Source organism: Bos indicus, chromosome 3 (assembly GCF_029378745.1).
Source record: "Bos indicus isolate NIAB-ARS_2022 breed Sahiwal x Tharparkar chromosome 3, NIAB-ARS_B.indTharparkar_mat_pri_1.0, whole genome shotgun sequence".
Lineage (NCBI taxonomy): Eukaryota > Metazoa > Chordata > Mammalia > Artiodactyla > Bovidae > Bos > Bos indicus.
In genome coordinates, this window is record NC_091762.1 from 52,599,811 (window position 1) to 52,622,391 (window position 22,581).

At 41.3% G+C, this 22,581-nt stretch overlaps 1 long non-coding RNA gene across 2 annotated transcripts in view; it reads right to left on the minus strand.

The window, feature by feature from the left end:
• The window catches only part of LOC139182198 (uncharacterized), a 38,193-nt gene extending 15,957 nt beyond the window's left edge, over positions 1–22,236 (minus strand). For both annotated transcript variants that reach the window (XR_011565807.1, XR_011565808.1), the window contains exons 1-2: positions 21,943–22,236; positions 21,134–21,357 (exon numbers count right to left, since the gene is read on the minus strand). This is a non-coding gene — a long non-coding RNA (uncharacterized lncRNA). The remainder of the gene's footprint in view (positions 1–21,133; positions 21,358–21,942) is intronic.
• Between the last annotated feature and the right edge of the window lie 345 nt (positions 22,237–22,581).

Sequence of the window (22,581 nt, forward strand, 5' to 3'; positions counted from 1 at the left end):
GTGTTCAGCAGGGCTCCCTCAGCTAAGAAAGAATGCACAGTTCCCACCTACAGGTCTTCTTTAGATGTGCCTCTGCTCCTGGGCTTAGAATTTGTGTTCAATTCAGTAGGAACCTAGGGGTCAGTGGCAGGATGGTCCACATTATTGAGGAGTCCAAAACCTAGGCAGAAGTAAGCATTTTCCTTCAAAATAGTCCATTAATTTAGGCAAAGAGTTTTGACTTTAATTATCAAACTAATTGTATTCTCTACATGACTTTGTATAGACCTGTGGCATCCAAAACTAACTACTAGTCACTTAGGACTACTGAGCACTTCAAATGTGGCCAGACTGAATTTTGAAAGCTTAATACCAAAAAAATCTCAATTTTAACATTGATCACATATTAAAATAACATTTAATTTATTAATTAAGTATATTAAATATATTATTAAAATTAATTACACCTACTCCTTTTTTTAAATGTGGCTACTAGAAAACTTTATATTACACACATGGTTTGCATTATATTTCCACTACAGTGTAGCCAATGCCTGTACATTTTCAGCAGAGTAATGAAGCAAAAAACCATACAGATTGGATCACTAACAGAGTGAAAGAATTTATTCCAGGGGAAAAAAGATATTGTATTTTAGATAAAAACAAAATTTTGCTTAAATATAAATTCTGCCATGATTTGGAAATCATTTCACAGTGCAATCCACCAAATGAGCTAATGCTCAGAGTTTATAACGAATGAAAATCACTGACTATTATAGCATTAGTGGGCACAGAAAAGATGTCAAACTGCCATTTCCTCTTGAATGAAACACCCTACCGAAACCTTTGGACTGTCATGATTGTTTTATGTATTTTCTTCCATTGTCTCTGAACTGTGAGCTCCTTAAGAACAGAGACCTTGTGTTAATCATCTGTTGGAGTGGCCACTCAACCTAGTATGCCCAGGAGTGAGGGGTTTCTGGGCCATGGGACTTCCAGAGCTAAAATTAGAGGACAATTAGGATCTGGTTGGTCACCCTAGTGGGGGAAATATCCCCCAAATCCTTCAGTATTCCCTCTGTTTGATATGTGATAAATGCTCAATAAACGTTAAAAACTTGTCCTGAAAACTGTGGACTTGCTTTGAATGCTTTTCCCATTTGTGTAGAGATAGCCCTGATAGAACCAAAGTCCCTTCAAAATTAAGGAAGGATTAGTATGAGGTGTTTTAAAAAACATAACGATTGGCTACTACATTTGAGACTCCCTGCCCAGTATCAGCACAGCAAGAACTATCTTTGGTTCCTGTCAATGAAACTTTCATCTTCCTCTCCTTGGCTCCATCTCCACCAACTTCAGCAGGGCCCTAATCTGCCCCTGCTGACTTAGGGGGCCTTCACCATTGCTGGGATCCTACTCAGGTCTCCTTCACTACTCCTTCCACAACAGCTAGTTGTTTGAGCTAAGAGTTCCAGTACATATTGTCTATCAAGCAAATGCACTACAGTTGTATGTTTAGGGCGGGGGAGAAATGAGGGAAATATGTGACAGATAAAAGAGCTAAGAAACAAAGAATTCTTTGATCTGCTACTGACTTCATTCAGGAAAAAATATTACTGTACGTGGTACCTGGACTGTGTGACCCTAGCTCAAGGCCATGGAGTGGTTAAGAGCCTGGGCTCCAGAATCACAGTCCTAGGTTTAAATCTAGCTCTGTAAACTGATGAACTTCTCTAGGCTGAGTTTCTTATCTGTACATGGTAACAAGTGTACCCACCTCACTGGCTTATTCTAAAGAGTAAATGGATGGATGTAAGGTGTCCTGTGCAGGTCTTAGCACATAGGAAGTGCTGCATGTAAGCGCCAACCATAATATCCTGTCATCCAAGGCCAAGAGAAAAAGTTGGTACAAAGAAAGATTATGGACTTCAGATGAAGATCTAGAAATATTTTTCAGGCCCATGCAATTGTGATCCTAGACAAGTAATTTAGTTTCTCTGTGCTTCAGTTCACCTTTTTGTCAAGTAGAACTCCATATTGTAGGACTGCTGTGAAAATTAAATGGGACATAATTGAGTTTGGTATCCCAGCACAGAGTGATCAATCAATATAATCGGTAAGATCTTTTTTGTATTCAACTTCTCTCTTTCTCCAATCTGAGAAACCCACCAGCTTTCCTATCTTCCAGCACACTTTGCATTCCCAACTCCCATGTATACAGTCCCACTATCTCATCTCTGGAAAATGACTCTTCCTAGCACTCAGCAACAGCTTGAAAACACCTCCTCAAATGTTCTTCCCTCTTCTAGGCAAAGAAAGCAATTCTCTTCTTAGTTAATTGTCCTCTCATTCTATCCACTCTGATGAGTGAAGTGCATTGCTCTTGGATAAAACAGTTAAAAGATACCAGTAATTCCTAGAAAATGGAAACATAGAGAAAAGTAATGATAACACAGTGAATTTCATAAACTGATTTACATATCCTTTCTCCTTTTGGAAATTAGTGCTAATTAAAAAAATTTTTTTTCTATAAGCATGGTAACACAGAAGGCAATGGCAGCCCCCTCCAGTACTCTTGCCTGGAAAATCCCATGGGCGGAGGAGCCTGGTAGGCTGCAGTCCGTGGGGTCACGAAGAGTCAGACATGACTGAGCGACTTCACTTTCACTTTTCACTTTCATGCATTGGAGAAGGAAATGGCAACCCACTCCAGTGTTCTTGCCTGGAGAATCCCAGGGACGCGGGAGCCTGGTGGGCTGCCGTCTATTCGGTCGCACAGAGTCGGACACGACTGAGGTGACTTAGCAGCAGCAGCAGCAGCATAAGCATGGTAAAGATATATGATAGCTGCTATTTTTCAATGTCTTTCCTTGGCAAAATTAAAAGTAGTCAGGCTTGTGTTGATCACCAAAATGTTTTTGGTTTTGTCTATTTGTTTTCCTATTTTACTGGTTGGTAAAAAAAACAAAAAAAAATCTTGGAATTACTTACAGTATACAATAGAAAGAAAAGAGATAAAGGAGATGGAGAAGGAGAGATGTAAGAAGGGCTGGTCAGAATTTGGATTCTCCATGTGGCTACCATCTGCTGATTAGATGCAGGCCCCAGTAATTCTGTCTAGGTTGCTAACCAGGCACCCATGTAAGACTGTCTATAGTTAAGAGTACATTTGGCTGTCTGTATCTGTGGGTTCTGCATCACAGATTCAATCAACCACAGATTGAAAATATTTGAAAAAAATTCAGAAAGTTCTAAAAAACAAAACTTGGATTTGCCAGCATGTGCAACTATTTACATATCATTTACATTGTATCAGGTAATCTAGAGATGATTTGAAGTATACCAGAGGATGTGTATAGATTATATGCAAATACTATGTCATATTGTATAAGGGGCTCGAGCACAGACAGATTTGGTATCTGTGGAGGGGTCCTGGAACCAACCTCCTACAGACTCTGAAGGACAACTGTAAATTCCCTTGCTAGAACCAATGAATGATCATCTCTTTCTAATTTGTAACAGGTAAGGCTGGCTCCACCAGCTCTAAAGGAATGATTTTCAAACTTCAAGGTGCATCACAAATGCCTGAAAAGATAAACTCTGGAATTTAGGGCCCACCCACAGAGACTTTGAGTCAGTTCTTTCGGGGTATCTACATTTTAAACAAGCCTGCTGGAAACTGCTGATGCTGGTAGTCCTCAGGCCAGCCAGACCTTGCAAACACAAATACTGACCGTTCTGCTCTCTCCTGTATCTCCACAGGCTGCCCTGCCCCTGCTGCTGCTGCTGCTTCTAAGTCACTTCAATCGTGTTGGACTCCGTGCGACCCCATAGACAGCAGCCCACCAGGCTCCCCTGTCCCTGGGATTCTTCAGGCAAGAACACTGGAGTGGGTTGCCATTTCCTTCTCCAATGCAGGACAGTGAAAAGTGAAAGTGAAGTCGCTCAGTCGAGTCTGACTCTTAGCGACCCCATGGACTTCAGCCCACCAGGCTCCTCCGTCCATGGGATTTTTCAGGCAAGAGTACTGGAGTGGGGTGCCATTGCCTTCTCCGCCCTGCCCCTAGCCTCCATCTTTTCCAGTGTCTCTTCTGATACTACACCTGTTTTCACATTTGTGCTCCTCAGGTTTTCCTTGCAACCTTAGTAATGAAAAGGCTCTGATGGTTCTAGATGGTAAGTTCTTCTACCAAAGTGAGGTCTTATTCCAGGTCTTGGCCATATAGGAATTTTGAATGTCTCGAGGTCCTGAGACAGAGCAGTACACCTTCTACCTTCTCTGTCGCTATTTCCAACACACATCTGCTGCTAAGTCACTCCAGTTGTTTCTGACTCTGTGGGACCCCATAGACGGCAGCCCACTAGGCTCCCCCGTCCCTGGGATTCTCCAGGCAAGAACACTGGAGTGGGTTGCCATTTCCTTCTCCAATACATGAAAGTGAAAAGTGAAAGTGAAGTCGCTCAGTCGTCCCCGACTCTTAGCGACACCAAGGACTGCAGCCTACCAGGCTCCTCTGTCCATGGGATTTTCCAGGCAAAAGTACTGGAGTGGGGTGCCATTGCCTTCTCTGAACACACATCTAGTGAAAGGTAAATGCTTCTCTGTGCCACTGATGCTGTGTGAGAAACAAGGGCATTATTTCTTACAACAGGTGTTTCTCACCAGCTCACTCACAATCAGAACTCTGAATTCAGTACCCCAGGTATCCAGAAGCCACAGAAAAGAAAATGTGGCTTAGAGAAGCTTCTACTCTGGTCAGTTTAGAAAAAGCAGAGAAACTAATGTGGAAACTAGCTCTTTTGTTTTATCAAAAATCACTTATTTCATGGAGTTCACCTTTAGCCTTTGTTAATCCATTTTCTGGTTTTAATCACCACTTAGTGTGGCTGTCATTTTAATTTGCAAAACTCTTGACCAATATTCATGCAAATAGACCCCCCAAAAGGAAAAGAACATTTCTTGGGGGCCCCCTCTGGCAGACAGCATTCTGGTGTTGATCCAGAGTCATAAAGACTTTTGAAAACAGTTCACACGTTGGAAAAAGCTCTCAGAGATTGATTTAAAAAATGCCAGCTAGGACGCAACCTCACTCCTCAAAGACTTGAGTTTCTGGAAAAGTGAATTTTAGGGGCCTAGAAATCCTAGAAATAAAACTTAGATTTGATGAGCTTAGGAAAGATAGGTGAAGCAAAGAATTTCTTTGATTTACACACAGAAATAATTGTAAAGGAGGCTGTGAATAAAGGATGTGGGGGAAGGGTGTTCATGCCTGTGTCGAAAGAACAGAAAGGGACCATATTTTGCTTTTTACAATTTTTTCTTGGTACAAGGCAGATGGGCTGTTGATTGACACTAAATAAATCCTTGAATAAATGAATCTCTCTAGCACTGGGGAGGGGGTGATGATGGAGGGAGTGGGGGATGGTGGGAAGTGGCTTGTGCATATGGAACAGATAACTTTTTAAGGAAAGGGGAATTAAAAGCAAGACCCTCAGGGCATTTAATAACTGTGGCATCTTATTCTTGCTTTATGTGATTACTGGGATTATCTGCTAAAAGCAAGAGCCCAATCTAGTATTTCTGTTTGACTTGCCCTTTCTTTCCTTTCATTTACAACCTTGAGCCTCTTCCATGATTTTCGTTTGGTTAATGATGGACAAACCTGGAGTGTGAAAAAGTTTTCTGATCTATGGAAGGTTCGACACAACCAATCTTCTCTAAAAAACAGGAACTGCCAGATTCAGCTTTTATAAAATCCCAAATCCCAATCAGAAGCATTTAAAAGCAGATCCATAACAGACTCTGCAGCCAGCTGCAGTGGCCTAAAGCACGGAGCCGCAGAGGCTCAGGAGAGCCGGCCGGTGGCAGAACGTGGGCTCCAGTCCAGGCCTCAGCAGGAAACGCCAAGCTACTCCATCCCAGGTGATCTCCGCAGAACTCAGTGACTCCTGCTTGCGAACCAGGCAAATGCTATGCTTTGTCTCAAACATCACAAATCACCTGAGGGAGAAGCTGTATTTCAAAAGGGAAAGATCTCTTTGGGGGGTTTCTGGAGCCAGAAGGAAAGGGAATTTTAAACCGAAGCCCAGCACAGGGAAAGTTTAAACTCCTAAAACTTCATCTTGGGGATTCCAGACATAGGGGATAACCTGAGAAGGCTGAAAAGATCATACATAGTATTCTCAGGAATTGTGATCTCATGGAAAGAGCGAGGACTCTGGAGCCAGTTCCAAAGGGTGCGTTTTAGTTCTGGTCAGTTACTCATGTATAGTTTGACCTGGGACAAAGTATTCAAGTTCTTTAAGTCTCAGGACTTTTACATAACACAAATAACATGTCTCTTGCAAGGTTATGGTACTTTTAATACACTGAAATATCCTTCTTTGCTTATATAACAGCTCAGTAAATATTATTTTTCTTTTCCTGCTCCCTCTGCCTTCCTCCCACCTACCCAACAAATACTTAGCTGAACCAAAACATATCACTGCTGCTGTGCCTACATGCCTCAGGAATTTATTTCAGAATGTCATAGAGGGATAGTTTGAAGAAACCTGCTAACATCAAGGAATTTCCTTACCAAATAATTTGGCAAAACTTGTAAACTCTGAGGGCAGCTGTTCCAGGTGGGGACCATAATTTGCACCTGATCTAAAGTATTTCACCACCAGAGAACCTGCTTCACAGTCCTGGTCTACGTACCGCTAGAAACAAGAGAAGGCGGGTCCCCACCAAGTCTGTGGTCAGAAGGTGGAAAGCCAGACAAAAGAGAGAAGCTGAGGGGGCAATGGGGACAGTGTGGACCCCAGAGGAGTTGGACAAAAACCCAAGACAGGGGGTGAGCCCACAGGAAGGACATGTGGATTTTAGAGGCAGAGTAAAGTCAAGGGAGGAGTGACTCTAAAGACATCCCCAGGAATTCCGTTGCAGGGACTTGAGAGCAGCAACCTTGTCAGAAGGGTGGTTTGAGGCTATGCTTACATAGGAGTATGTATTAATAAAGTTAACTCACACTTGATACTCACTAAATGGAGGCTGTGCCAGTGGCCCAGCTCAGGCCACAAATCTAAACCTAAGTCACCCTGCATTTACAGGAAACACCAATCACAGTCCTCCAGCTCCACTTTAGCTAGCTTGTCATTATTGCTGCTGTTTAGTTGCTAAGTCGTGTGGGACTCTTGCGACACCATGGACTACAGCCCCCCAGGCTCCTCTATCCATGGGATTTCCCAAGCAAGAATACTGGAGTGGGTTGCCATTTCTTCCTCCAGGGGATCTTGCTGACCCAGGAACTGAACCCACATCTGCACTACAAGCAGATTCTTTACTGCTGAGCACCAAGGCTTTCCTTAGCTAGCTTACCTTGCCCTAGAAAATAGACTTGCTAGCCTTGTAAGGAAATCTCTGACCTCCTAGTCAATCATGCCCTGTTTCCTAGTTGCTGCTTCTACCTGTGCTTGCCCAAAATCCCCTGGGAAGATTGTTCCACTGCTTATAAGGCACTGTACGCCTGCAGTTCATGGACTGTTTTCCCTTGAATGAAGGGCATCACATTTGTAACTAAGTTGTTTTTGTTTTGTCATTTGGCAGTATAAAAATGGGGCAATAACGTCAATGAGACCCAATAAAGATAATGAAAGAAGGAATGGTGGAGTTTAAGGGAAGAGAGTGGCTGAAGCTTCTGCTCCTGAGCCTTCCCTGAAAAGAGGGGCAAAGCACAGTGATTGCTAAGACAGAGACTTGGGAAAATGAGCCAGTCCAGTAGAAGAGAGGTGGGGTAGGGGATGGAGTCTGCAACATAGGGAGAATTTCGGCCTAAGAATCTGTATTTTTTAAAGCTTCCCCAAGGATTCAGTTTGGGAGCTTCTCCATCAGTGGCATCCTGTTTTGCATGAGAGTGAGCCAGCATGCCATCTGCCCGGTCTCCAGGCCTTCTCTCATTGTTATGTAAAGCCCATGTCCGTGCTCACAGGGTTTTCTTATGCAATGACATTAACAAAACATTATAGGCACAATTCCTAAGGACCTAGAAAAATGTTTCAGCTCTGAAAAAAAAACCGACTGTAAAATAGGAAAAGAAAATTGGCAAAACTCAAATGAATAAATATTTGAAAAGAAAATGAAAGTGTTAGTCACTCAGTTGTGTCCAACTCTTTGCGACCACCTCCCTCCTCCACCCCTCCCATGGACTGTAGCTCACCAGGCTCCTCTGTCCATGGAATTCTCCAGGCAAGAATACTCGAGTGGGTTGCCATTCCCTTCTCCAGGGATCTTCCCACCTGGGGACCAGGGATTGAACTCTGCTCGCATTGCAGGCAGATTCTTTACCATCTTTAAATGGCTGCAAAATTTAACTTTGTGTCAACTACTTAAATATATCTCAGCTCATATATTGTTGCACATAAACCATTGCCAACTATTTAAACTCTGTTCCTCAGCTGCTGCTTCTATACAATGAGTATGTAATAATGGTACTTTTATCATAGATAGTTTTTAATGCTCACTTGACATTGGTGGAAATAAACATGATGTTCCATGTAAAGCACGATAGAAAAGGCCCCAGGACACTGTATGCCAGTGTAATGTTATAAATGATATTGTTAGTAATAAGGAAGATGACAATGACGAGAAAAGCATACATTTGCCATGTAAAACTTGGCAGAGAATTCTGAAGAATTCTCAATATACTAACCACTTATCATATTGATATTACTTTCTCTAAAATACGTTGGCCTGTCAGTCCAAAGCTTTCTATGAATAGACTCCAGCTGATGAGGACCTGTCACAGTGCTTTCAGATCACAAAGTGGGCCACGAATGTTCACATCCATAAGCTTCTTTATTCCTTATTGCTGCCCCTGAAGGTAGGCAGCGAAGGCAGAGTAATGCAATGGGGAGGACTAGGAGAATCAGGCTGACTTGAAGGCTCCCTCTGTGATTTCTAACAAGTCCTTTCACCTTTGTGGGCTCAGTCTGCTCACAGGTGAATCAGGAGAGAATTCCTGCTTTGTGGAATCCACAGCCCTGTGGAAATCAAAAGGGAGGCTGTGTGTCAGAGTGCTAAACCACAGCGCCCACATACAAGTATCTGGCTTGCCCTTATTTTAGGAGATAAGGAAACGAACATTGACAGAAATGGCCTGACATGTGCACAGTCTTTCAAGTGAGAGAGGCAGGACAGGAAACTGGGTCAGTGTGCCTTCCTCCACACAGCACAGCTTCCTGAACCGCTAACATTCCCTGCAGGCTCTTCACCACAGAGGCAGAGAAAGGAGACTAGGGTCACACAGACCCCTGTGATCAGGGTTTTGTAAAGCCGACTTAGCCAATAGATCACTGCATCCTGGCCCCACAGGTCAGGCCACTACTTCTCTGTGGGAAGCATGGCTTCCTGTATCAGCCACTGAGCCAAGCCAGAGACCTTTGGGGATATTTAACTCTTTGCTACATCTTAATTTACCTCGGGGTTGTGAGGTGCAGTGGAGCCTAACATTCCTGCTGATGCACTTGTAGTCATTATGAATTGGAGAATTCATTTCTGCTTGAATTCAAGATGACAACAGCTACCATTTGCTGAGTGTTTCATATCGGTGCTTCACCCACATTATCTCATTCTGTTCCTACCATGGCCCTTTGAGGATGGAGGTGTCATTATTATCCTCATCCTTCAGGTTTGAGAAAATCTGGGTCCTTACAAGTTAGGTGATGCTTCCAAGGTCATGTAACCATGTTGGCTGTCTGAGAAGCCAGCCCCCTTTACCACCCCAGTGTTTCACAAGAAATGGCCTGCAGACCACATACATCAAAATGTGTCCACTACCTCCCTCGCACCCCCCCCCCACCCCCTGCCCCACAGTAACCTACTAATCAGATGGTGGTGGGTGGGAACAGTGGCAGCCCAGGAGTTTGCGTTTCAATTAGGTCCACAGTTGATTCCCACGATGTCCACATTTGAGAACCAACCAACCATACCCCCTAACCTTCCAGACACATTTTCGTCAAAGGACAGGCAGGGAAAGGAGCAGTTCAGTTTTCAATTCCAAATGCATCTTTGGCATCATCATGGACAAAAAAAGCCAAGTCTCTTTCCCCTTAAAATTTGCTGAATAACCTACACAACTCTCTTTAGTAAGTCTGAGAAGGACAAGGTTGTTCCTGTTGACTGACAGGGATTTTAGCATGAATATTTAATGGGCAGGGCAGCTGGTATACTTGGCTAATGTAATATTTCAAGCTCTCCTTTCATACTGAAGGGATTTGCTCTCCCTTAATGCATGTCTACATCCTGTCCGAGTCCTTCCAACAGCATTTTCCACACAGATAATACCAGTTCAGGGAGCCTCTTTTTCCCAGCTCTCAATTTAAGATAGCACTTATTCTTATCTTGAGATAAAGTTTTTTTGTATGCTGATGGAATGCCACTCGGCATTGTCTTGGATTTTATCATTTCCTGTCCAAGCCCTCCATGCCCTCTTGGTTACAATCCATTGACAGAATCAGCTTTGCTGATGTCATTCAGAAGAATCATTGACACTTTTCCTTCTATATCTGTATCTTCCTCCGTCCTTTTCTCTTTTTCTCCCTCTCCTTTCTTTCTACCTCTGCTTCTCTATCTCTCCTTCCAGTCTCTGATGTTTCCCAACTTACAAAATATTTGGGTCCAATATTGTACTTGGGGTTTGTTTAAGCCAATTAGAGAGACAATTACACTTAATGGTGAAAGAGGAAATCCATTCCCCCTTAGATCAGGAAGAAGGCGAGTTCTCCTTTTACCACTTAAATAAATAAATAAATGCATTCACATTGGAGAGGAATAGGTAAAACTGTCTTCATTCACAATATGGTATATAGAAAATCTCAAAGAATCTACAACAAACCATCAGAACTAATAAACAGTTTGAGTTAGGCCACAAACCAATTATATTTTTATATATTAACATCAAACAATCCAAAAATTAAATTAAGTAAAAAATTCCATTCACAAATGAATTCATAGTACCAAAAATATATGTAGGAAAATAAATTTGATAAAAGAAGTGGATGACAAACACTAAAAACAACAAAACATAGACAAAACACATTAAAGAAGATCTAAATAAATGGAAAGCCATTCCAAGTCCATGAATAGGAAGACTCAATTTTGTTCAGTTCAGTTCAGTCACTCCGTTGCGTCTAACTCCACGACCTCATTTCCTGCAGCATGCCGGGCTTCCCTGTCCATCACAATTCTCTCACAAATTGATTTATAAATTCAACACTTCTATCAAAATCTCAGCAACCTTTTTGCATATATTGACAAATTGATCCCAAAGTTTATATGGAAATGCAAAGGAACTAGAATAGTCAAAACACATTTTTAAAAAAGACCTAAGGTAGAAGACTTATACCACTCAATATCAAAATATACTATAAAGTCACAGTGGTTAAGACAGTGTAGTATTGGTGCAAGAATTTCCATGCAGATCAATAGAATGGGATCGAGAGTCCAGAAAAAACCTCACATTTAAAGTGATCCATTTTTTAACAAAGGTGCAAACACAATTCAATAGACAAACTGTAGCCTTTCCAACAAATAAGCACTGGAATTGGATGCAGAAAAGTGAATTTACTTCAAAAAAAGAAAATTATCTGAAAGACCTCAATATAGGATCACAGACCATATAACAGCTAAAATTATAAAAGTTTCAGAAGAAAATATAAGATAAAATCTTTGTGACTTTGAATGAAGCAGATTTCTTAGATACAACACCAAAAGCAAGCTCATTTTAAAAAATACCAATACATTGCACTTCACCCAAATGAAAAACTTTGCAATGTCAAAAAATTTAAAAGTGCTGTCAATCTGCTAAGGTACTTATATCTAGAATATAAAGCAACTCTTGTAACTCAACAATAAAACAAATAGTGAGGGACTTCCCTGGTGGATCCGTGGTTGGGACTGCATGCTTCCCGCACAGGGGGCTCAGGTTCCATCCTTGATTGGGGAACTAAGATCTCACAAGAAAAACCATGAAAATGTGTGGTAAAGCAAAGAAAATGATAATAAAATAAATTAAAAATTAAAAACAAATAATGAAATTAGAAAACAGGCAGGGAATTTCAATGGATACTTTCCCAAAGATATGCAAGTGGTGAATATACACATAAAGCGCTACTCGACATCGTTGGGTGTGTGCATGCTAAGTTGTTTCAGCAGTGTCTGACTCTTCGTGACCCTATGGACTATAGCCCATCAGGCTCCTCTGTCCATGTGATTCTCTGTCCATGGAGTGAGTTGCCATTTCTTTCTCCAGGGGATTTTTCTGACCCAGTGATTGAACCCATGTCTCCTGTGCCTCCTGCATTGAAAGGAGAATTCTTTATCACTGAAGCCACCTGGGAAGCCCCACTCAACATCACCAGTCATTAGGAAAATGCAAGTTGAAACCACAATAAGATACCAAAATTACATCTGCTAGAATGACTAAAATAAAAAAGATAATAGCAAATGTTGGTGAGAAAATAGAATAGCTGGAAGCCAATTATACTGCCAATGGGGATGTAAAATGGTGTCATCATTTTGGAAAACTATTTGGCAGTTCTTCAAAATGTCAAATATAGTTATCATATTGACCCAGCAATTCCACTCTTAGATATCTACCCAGGATAAATGAAAATAAATGTCCACACATTTATATAAATGTTTGTAGTAGTATTATTCAAAATAGCCCCAAAAGTAGAAACAACCCAAATCCTCAACTGATGAATGGATAAGCAAAATGTGATATAGATAAATAACAGAATATTATCATCAGTAAGAAAAGAATAAAGCACTGATATATGTTACAACATGGATGAGCGTCTAAAACATTATACTAGGCGAAAGAAGTCAGTCACAAAAGACCACATAGTGTATGACTCATTTATATGAAATGTCCAGAATAGGTGATTCTCTAGAGACAGAAAGTAGATTCCCAATTGCCAGGAGGTAGGCTGAGGGCAAAATGAAGAATGATCACTAATGGGTATAATTTTTTTTCTAACCTGTATCCCCTGAAGTGGAATCATGGAGTCTTAATCACCGGACAGCCAGGGAAGCCCTAATGATGTTTCTTTTGAAGATGATGAAAATGTTTTAAAATAAGAGTATGGTGATATTGCGCAAATATGTAAGCATACTGAAAGCTATTGAAGTATACACTTTAGACAAGTGAACTTATGGTGTGTAAATTATGTCTCAATAACATTTTTTTAAAAACTAATAATAGCAACAATAGCAGACACTGTTAAGAAAATGAAAAGATGAGACAAGTTGGGAGAAAATATTTGCAAATCACATATATGGTAAAGAAGTTCTATCCAGAATATATAGAGAACATATATAACTCAATAATGAAAAGACAAATGACCCAATTATAAAACAGGGAAAAGATTTAAGTGGACATTTCATAAAGGAAAACAGACAAATTGCTAAAAAAAAGATGCTCAACAGCATTAGTCATTAGGGAAATGCAAATTAAAAGTACAATGAGATACTTAATCTCATTAAGTATTAGGCCATCTATTAGGATGGCTAGTATTAAAACGATTAGACTCAATGTTGGGAAAGATACATAGAAATCAGAACACTCAGACTTTGCTGATGAGAATGTAAAATGATACAGTCAATTTAGAAACAGTTTGGCAGTTTCTTTAAAAGTTTAACATAAAGTTATCCTAGAGTCCAGTAATTTGCTCCTAAGAATATAAAGAAATGAACACATACATTTACACAAAAGCATCCTTGTGAATCATAGCAGCTTTATCATAGTACCAAACTGGAAATAATCCAAATATCAGCTGATGAATGATAAACAAATGTAGTAAAATACAAAGAATTTTTTTCTTTCTTAATATAAGAAATATTTATGTGCAATGTTATTTAGGAAAGGTAGGAAAGAAGAAAGAAAAATAAAATGAAGGGTGGGGATGGAAAGATGGAAGGCATAGGAAAGAAGGAAGAAACTACTAAAAAAAACTACTCATATTGTTTGGAGACAATTTTTCATGAGCTGAGGCTGATTGCCTTTGTTTCAGATCATCTCTTAAAGGATGACTGTTTAGCAAACAACTGAAAGATTGAGGTAGCGCCTTACCTTGGAGCAGAAGAATTATTTGCTTGATGTCCAGTTTAATAAACATAATGTCTCAAATAATGCCATTTGCAATGACATGGATGGACCTAGAGACTGTCATACAGAGTGAAGTGAGTCAGAAAGAAAAAGACAAATATCATATAATATCACTTACATACGGAATCTAGAAAAATGGTACAGATGAACTTATTTTAAAAACAGAAATAGAGTCACAGATGTAGAGAACAAACATGTATATCAAGGAGTGAAGAGGAGGTGGGATGAACTGTGAGACTGGGACTGACATATACACACTATTATATATAAAATAGACAGTTAATGAGAACCTATTATACTGCACAGGGAACTCTACTCAATGCTCTGTGGTGACCTAAATGGGGAGGAAATCTAAAAAAGAGTGGATATGTGTATAACTGATTCACTTTGTTGTACAGCAGACCCCAACAGAACATGGTAAAGCAACTATACTCCAATAAAAGTTTAAAAAAGGAACATGTCTCCAGGACAAAAGTTGAGTAGGTTCACTTACAGCTCATTACAAAAAACTAGGGTTTCCTAAGCTCAGGATTCCTCAATTTTAACATAAACCCTGTGCCTGTGCAGCACACACTTAGGCCCACTTGCATCACCCCTGTGGGACTGGAGGGGCACAGGGAATTGGCACAAACCTGAAGCTCCTGCTGCCTTCATTCTGTGAGTAATGAAGTCCTTTCTCCCTGACCCAGGAGGCACATGTCTTCAGTTAGTAGCCATGAAACTGTGGCGCATTAACTTTTTAGCTCACAATCAGGGTAAATTATCAGACTTTCCATAGCTATTGACATACAAACTACAACATGGATGAATTTCAAAAATATTGTGATAAGCAAAAAAATAATTGAAAGTGTTAATCACTCAGTCATGTCTGACTCTTTGTGACTCCATGGACTATAGCCCCCCAGGTTCCTCTGTCCATGGAATTCTCCAGGCAAGAATACTGGAGTGGGTAGCCATTCCCTTCTCCAGGGGGTTTTACCAACTCAGGGATCAAACACAGGTCTCCTGCATCGCAGGCAGATTCTTTATTATCTTAGCCATCAGGGAAGCCCAAGAAGCCAGATGCAAAAGACTACCATTTGGTTCCTTCCATTACATGAAATAGCCAGAGAAGCTAAATTCATAGAGAAATAAATAAAATCAAGGGTTCCCTTGGGCTGAGAGTGAGAGAAAGACTGATCAAAATGAACATGAAGAAACTTTGGGGAAATGATAGAAATATTCTAAAAGTGGTTTGTAGTAATAGCTATGAAGTGTTAGTGTTAGTTGCTCAATTATGTCCAACTCTGCGACCCCATGGACTGTTAGCCCTCCAGGCTCCTCTGTCCAAGGAATTCTTTAGGCAAGAATACTGGAGTGGGTGGTCATACCCTTCTCCAGGGGATCTTCCCAACTCAGGGATCAAACCTGGGTCTCCTGCATTGCAGGCAGATTCTTTACCATCTGAGCCACCAGAGAAGGAATAGCTATACAAGACTACTAAAAAGCATTAAACTGTGTGCTTACAGTGGTTGAATATTTTTGGTAGTCAAATTATACCTCAATTAAACTGTTTAAAAAATACAAGAAGATACTATTTCACCCTCACTAAAATGGCTAAAATTTAAAAGACTAGAAGGACCACCCTAGTGATCCAGTGGTTAAAACCCAGCACTTCTAGTGCAGGGAACAGAGGTTCGATCCCCCTATGAACTCCTATGAACCCTATGCTGAGTGGCCAAGAAAAAAAAAAAAGCTTATTCAATAATAAAACTGTTAAAAAAAATTAAAAAATAAATTTAAAAGATAAAGACTGGCAACAGCATGTGTCTGCAAGAATGTAAAACAATGGGAACACACATGCATTACTGGCAGGAGTATAAAATGGTGCAACCATTTTGAAAAACCTTGCACCAGTTTCTTGAAAAGTTAACATACACCAACCCTATGAGCCAGTAATTCTGCTTCCTGGATATCTACCCATGAGAAATTAAAATATCCAGCGTGCTCAGTCATGTCTGACTCTGTGACCCCCATAGACTGTAACCTGCCTGACTCCTCTGTCCATGGGATTTTTCCATGCAAGAATGCTAGAGTGGGTTGCCATTTCCCCCTCCAGGGGATCTTCCCGACCTAGTGATCGAACTCGAGTCTCCTGCATCTTCTGCACTGGCAAGCAGGTTCTTTACCACTGAGCTACCTGGGAAGCTCTGATCATCAAAGATATGAACTTGAATGTCTATGGCAACTTCATTCATAATTAGTCTAAATTGGAAACCTACCCAAATATTCATCAACAGGTAAAGGGATGAGGGGCTTCCCTCAAAGCTATTCGGTAAAGAATCTGCCTGCAATGCAGGAGACCCAGGTTTGATTTCTGGGTTAGGAAGATCCTCTGGAGAAGGAAATGGCAATCCACTTCAGTATTCTTGCCTGGAAAATCCCATGGACAGAGGAGTCTGGCGGGCTACAGTTCCTAGTGTTGCAAAGAGTTGGACACGACTGAGCGACAAACACTAGACTAGACTCAGTTCAGTTCAGTTCAGTTCAGTCGCTCAGTTGTGTCTGACTCTTTGTGACCCCATGAACCACAGCATGCCAGGCCTTCCTGTCCATCACCAACTCCCGGAGTTTACCCAAACTCATGCCCATCGAGTTGGTGATGCCATTTAACCATCTCATCCTCTGTTGTCCCCTTCTCCTCCTGCCCTCAATCTTCCCAGCATGAGGGTCTTTTCCAGTGAGTCAGCTCTTTGCATGAGGTGGCCAAAGTACTGGAGTTTCAGCTTCAGCATCAGTCCTTCCAATGAACACTCAGGACTGATCGCCTTTAGGATGGACTGGTTGGATCTCCTTGTAGTCCAAGGGACTTCAAGAGTCTTCTCCAACACCACAGTTCAAAAGCATCAATTCTTTGGCACTCAGCTTTCTTCACAGTCCAACTCTCACATCCATACATGACCACTGAAAAAACCATAGCCTTCACTAGATGGACCTTTCTTGACAAAGTAATGTCTCTGCTTTTTAATATGCTGTCTGCTGCTGCTGCTAACTATGCTGTCTAGGTTGGTCATAACTTTCTTTCTGAGGAGTCAGTGTCTTTTAATTTTATGGCTGCAATCACCATCTGCAGGGATTTTGGACCCCAAAAGAATAAAGTCTGACACTGTCTCCACTGTTGCCCCATCTATTTCCCATGAAGTGATGGGACCGGATGCCACAATCTTAGTTTTCCAAATGTTGAGCTTTAAGCCAACTTTTTCACTCTCCACTTTCACTTTCATCAAGAGGCTCTTTAGTTCTTCTTCACTTTCTGCTATAAGGGTTGTGTAATCTGCATATCTGAGGTTATTGATATTTCTCCCAGCAATCTTGATTCCAGCTTGTGCTTCTTCCAGCCCAGCGTTTCTCATGATGTACTCTGCATATAAGTTAAATAAGCAGGGTGACATTATACAACCTTGACATACTCCTTTTCTTATTTGGAGCCAGTCTGTTGTTCCATGTCCAGTTCTAACTATTGCTTCCTGACCTGCATACAGGTTTCTCAAGAGGCAGGTCAGGTGGTCTGGTATTCCCATCTCTTCCAGACTAGAGTAGACTAACGCTAATAAAACCACCACACACTACAAAGCCTTTTCTATTCTCCGAGCCCTTTTTGCCATTACATAATTAAATTTGGAAAACAAACAAAAAACAGCAATGTATTAGGTGGTATAACAGAGGCAGTTACAGGGTGGGACAATTGGAAAGGAGCACCTTGAGAGTCTGTTGAACTTCGAGGAGATCAAAGCAGTTAGTCCTGAAGGAAACCAGTCCTGAATATTTGTTGGCAGGACTGATGCTGAAACTGAGACTACAATATTTTGGCCACCTTATGCAAAGAATTGACTTTTTGGAAAAGACCCTGATGCTGGGAAAAGTTGAAGGCAGGAGGAGAAGGGAATGAGAGAGGATGAGGTGGTTGGATGGCATCACCGACTTGATACACATGAGTTTGAGCAAGCTCCAGGAGTTGGTGATAGAAAGGGAACCCTGGCATGCTGCAGTCCATGGCGTCCAAAAGAGCCAGACATGACTGAGCGACTGAACTGAACTGAACCACCCAGTTAGACAAACTTCAAAGTCTGAGGGTGCAGTCCCCAAGACTGGCCTCGAAAATCGCAAGTTTCTTAAATCACCCTCAGGTTCTAGAATTCATTAGAATGACTCAGAACTCACAGAAAGCTATTACTCTCATAGTTAGAGTTTAATTACAGGGAAAGGATATAGATAAAATCAACCAAAAGAAGAGAAACATAGGTCTGAGTCTGACAGGATTTCAAATGTAAAGTTTTCACTGCCCACTCTCCATGTTGTCAAGATACTTTAATGTGCAATGCCTGTGGAGTACTGCCAACCAGAGAAGCTCATCTGAGTTTCAGGGTCCAAAGTTTTCACTGGAGCTTCACTACATAGGCATGCTTGACTGACTGATGGATCACCATGTGGGTGAACTCAGTCTCAGTGATACTGCATGATCTGAACCCCTCACCCTACGTCACATGGTTGTGATGAAGTCACATGCTTCTCCTGTGACCAGACCTTACCCTAAGGTTGTTAGATATGGCCAACCTTACCTAAAGCCTAGTGTGGCCAGCTCCTGCCCGACACAAACACACCCCTGTGACAGAGTGTCCCCCAGAAGCCGAGGGCAAAGGCTAGACTTTCTCTTTGCATAAAACCAAATTTTTAGTACACAGGAGCTAACCCAGATGTAGGAGTCAGCTAGGGTTTATGGTTAGGACTGAGATAAGTTGAAGTGTTATTGAAGTCTATGAAAAATCTGGCAAAATCCGTACTGGATTATATGTGTATATATATACACACATATATACATATATATAAGTCATATCTTTACATATTTAAATATTAATGGCAATAATTTTTACCCCTAGACTTTTGTGTTATCCGGGCCACCTGTTTCTTCTTTCTCCTGTTACCCCCTTATGAATATTTCATGCTTTCCTAAAATTAGAAGGTTTTTAAGGGTTTGAAAGAAAAACTTGAACTGAAGGTTAAACACATACATTTCACTTTGAAGAAAGTAAAATAATGGCCAAAATCAGCTTCAGAAGTGTCTCTTTTTTTAGTAATCTATGCTCTAGTCTATATTGCTGTAGCTAATTGAGAATTGTCCAAGATGGGTTTTTAGAAATGTTTAATTTTACCTGATTTTGTAAGATAGTCATTTAGCAAAAGAAGTTTTCAAATAATTTCTCATTTCAGCAGTAATAGGTAAGAAAAGAAGATCAAATCCCTGAACTATTTACTTAGATGAACAGAAATACCCTTTTTTGAAATAATGGATATGCAAGATTTAGTCATTAAAGGGTTAGGGTAAAATGAAAATCCTCTTAGTAATAGTCAAAATATGAGAAAATCTTTCAGGGAAATTAAACACTTGATCAAAAAGAGGAAAGGGTTATTGGTGAGAGCTGAGATTAAACATCAGAGTTTTCTGAGAAAAGACCTCAATTATAAGAAGCAGACAGTTAATAATATCCTCTCAGGGATCTGCTTTTCCTTAAGACATAGCTTTGGGGAGATACAATAGTTTGCTTTTCTTTTTGTTAAAATAGAAAAAGTGCCTCACCTTTGAAAATTGTGAAGAAAACTTTAAAATTTTGAAAAAAAATCAGAACCAAGAAGGAAAGAATTTAGAAGTATGCTTCCAGTATAATCAAAGAGAAAGTACCACCCCAAATTAGGATCTGTGTGTGCATGCATGTTCAGTCCTGCCCAAATCTTTGCAACCCCATGGACTGTAGCCTATCAGGCTCCTCTGTCTATGGAATTTTCCGGGCAAGAATACTGAAGTGGGTTGCTATGCCCTCCTCCAGGAGAATCTTCCCAACCCAGGAATCAAACCCACGTCTACTGCATTGACAGGCTGATTCTTTACCACTGCGCCACCTGGGAAGCCCAAATTAGGGTCTAAGACGTTTTAAAGTATACTTCCATTAAATATTGTTTTGTAAACTGAAATATAGAAACAAATCAGAAGCAAGATAATAGAGATTCATACTTTTTGCATGAAACTAGCTAAGCACTTTTATGATTTGAGCACTCTGGCTCATAAGAAGACATGAATTCCTAAAATGAGTCAGTTATTTGAAGCCCTAACTCATCACGTGGCTCTAAAGAAAAAGAACCACTTTCTCACGCTGCATTTCTCTATTGGGAAGAGTGAGAATACTTCACAGTCAAAATGTTACCATCATTATCATTACCCATCATCATCATCAACACAACTACCACACACTAAGTACCAACGATGTGGAGGTGGTGTCCCATATGCTTTTCCATAGTTACTTAATTCTCATAAAGGCACTAAAGGTCAAAGTATTATTATCCCCACTTTTGAGAAAAATCAGGCACTCAGAGAATTACAGAGTCAGTAAGCAGCAGAGTTAAATTAAAACCTAGTTCTGTGGGCCTTTACACGTCTCCACTCTTCATTCCTACTGCTGCAGCTCAATGATTTAGTGGTTCCTGGGAGCAATGGTATCTGTACTGCAGCCAGTGTTTAGGACTGGTACTTACCACACTTGTATTCAGGATTAATTCAGTGCCAGGAAGGGATCAGCCATGACTGTGGGCCTAAGGTTGACAGAAGATGAGCCCCACAACTCAATGGGGAATGTGTGAGGCAGATCATCTTAATGTGGTTATGAAAATAATTCTGCTGCAGTTTGAGTCCCAGCAGCAGGTTGACCAATTCCTGAACTGGGCTGAATGAACCATTAGGTCCTGAGCCAAATCTCTCTCACACTCTACCCCAACAACACAGGTCAATAAGAGCTATTTGATACCTCAAAAAATTCAAAGTTCTTTCTATTATTATAAGTCCAGCATGCCTTCTCTTCTAGTATACTCTCAGGTAAGTATACAAAAAGTATTTCATTGATGTATTTAGTCAGAAGGCTTTGGTGGCAGGAAACAAAAATCTCGATTTTTGCCTAAGAAAACATAATCTATTGACTCACATGGCTAAATTGTAAGAAGCGCGAGGGCAGGATAGAGCTGGCCTGAGGAAAGACTGGATCCAAGGCTCCAGCACCATCAGAGTTGCCTCCCTGTCTCTTCACCATCAGAGTCCTCTCTTCAGTTCTTCAAGGGAGGCACTGGTGGCTGCAGGCTCACACTCTCAGAGGGCCACAGGCAGAACCGAGAAAGTGTGTGAATCTCTATCGCTTCACTTTGGAAAATCCTAAGAAAGAGTTGTGATGTTTCAGCCTGGGTCATGTGCCAATCTCATGAGCCAATCTCTGGGGCCAGGGATGAAATCACATAAAAATAAGGTAGTTGAGACCAGGGGTTAGAGAGCAGCAAAAACGGGAGGCTCCCCCAGAGAAGAGGAGGACACCCATGTTGACATCAGAATTACCAGCAGAGTCTCTAGTCCTGAAGAAGGTCATGGCAACCCACTCCAGTATTCTTGCCGGAAAAGTCCCATGGACCGAGGAGCCTGGCGGGCTACAGTCCATGGGGTCGCAAAGAGTTGGACACCACTGAGCGACTAATACTTGTCTATCCAATGATCATATTTGAAGCAGGGGCTAGGCACTGAAGTTGGCCTGAAGGTGAAACATTACATGACTCAAAGTCATCCTTGAAAAATTTCTAAAATGGGTACATCGGGGAAGAGGAAGAGGAATAACTAATGAGGCAGGGATCAAAAGACTAAGTGGCAGCCGGGAGCCCCATGAACAGAGCCAGTGTAGGAAAGCAGCAAATTGGAGGGAGCAGCAGACTGACCGGTAGCCAGGCTGATAAGGTTGACAGACGGACGCACCTCTGGATGGACAACCTGAGAAGGCGCCGGAGAATGTCGCGCTGGTTCTTTCCGCTTTTCCCTTTCGAAGTCAGGATTTTGCCTTTTCCGTGGAGCCCAAGAGAAACTGCTGGCACTTTAGCATAAGCTAAGATTTCCCACTAGGGAAGGAAGATCAACTCATTCTGAGAAGGGAGGAAGCAAGCACCCCATCACCATGACACCTTCATTCTCTCCCATACCAGTCTTTGGCGCCAAACCCAGCCCTTGCCTAACCACCTCTTCTCCTCTCTAGCATGGTGGCCATTTTGACAGTCTGACAGAATAGACTGGCATCTCCCAACTGCCGGCTCCCCATCTGGAACACTGCCGTGTTCTGCGTTGCACCATGATCCTGGAAGTGCAAACGGCAGTCGTTTTTGCAGTGATTGTAGTCCTCCCTGCTTGTCAATGTCATACTCGTATTTTTTCCTGGGAAAACGCCGGTAGGAGACCAGCCACCGGAGCTGATGTAGTATCTTGCTTTGATTTCACCCGGAAAACCTCCAGAAGGAAAAAAAAAAAAACTAGAGAAAAAAATAAATATTCTTAAGGGGGTGGGGGGCATGGGGGCATGGAAGAGACACATTTAATGAGCTTCAACGTGTTCTCGCTGTGATA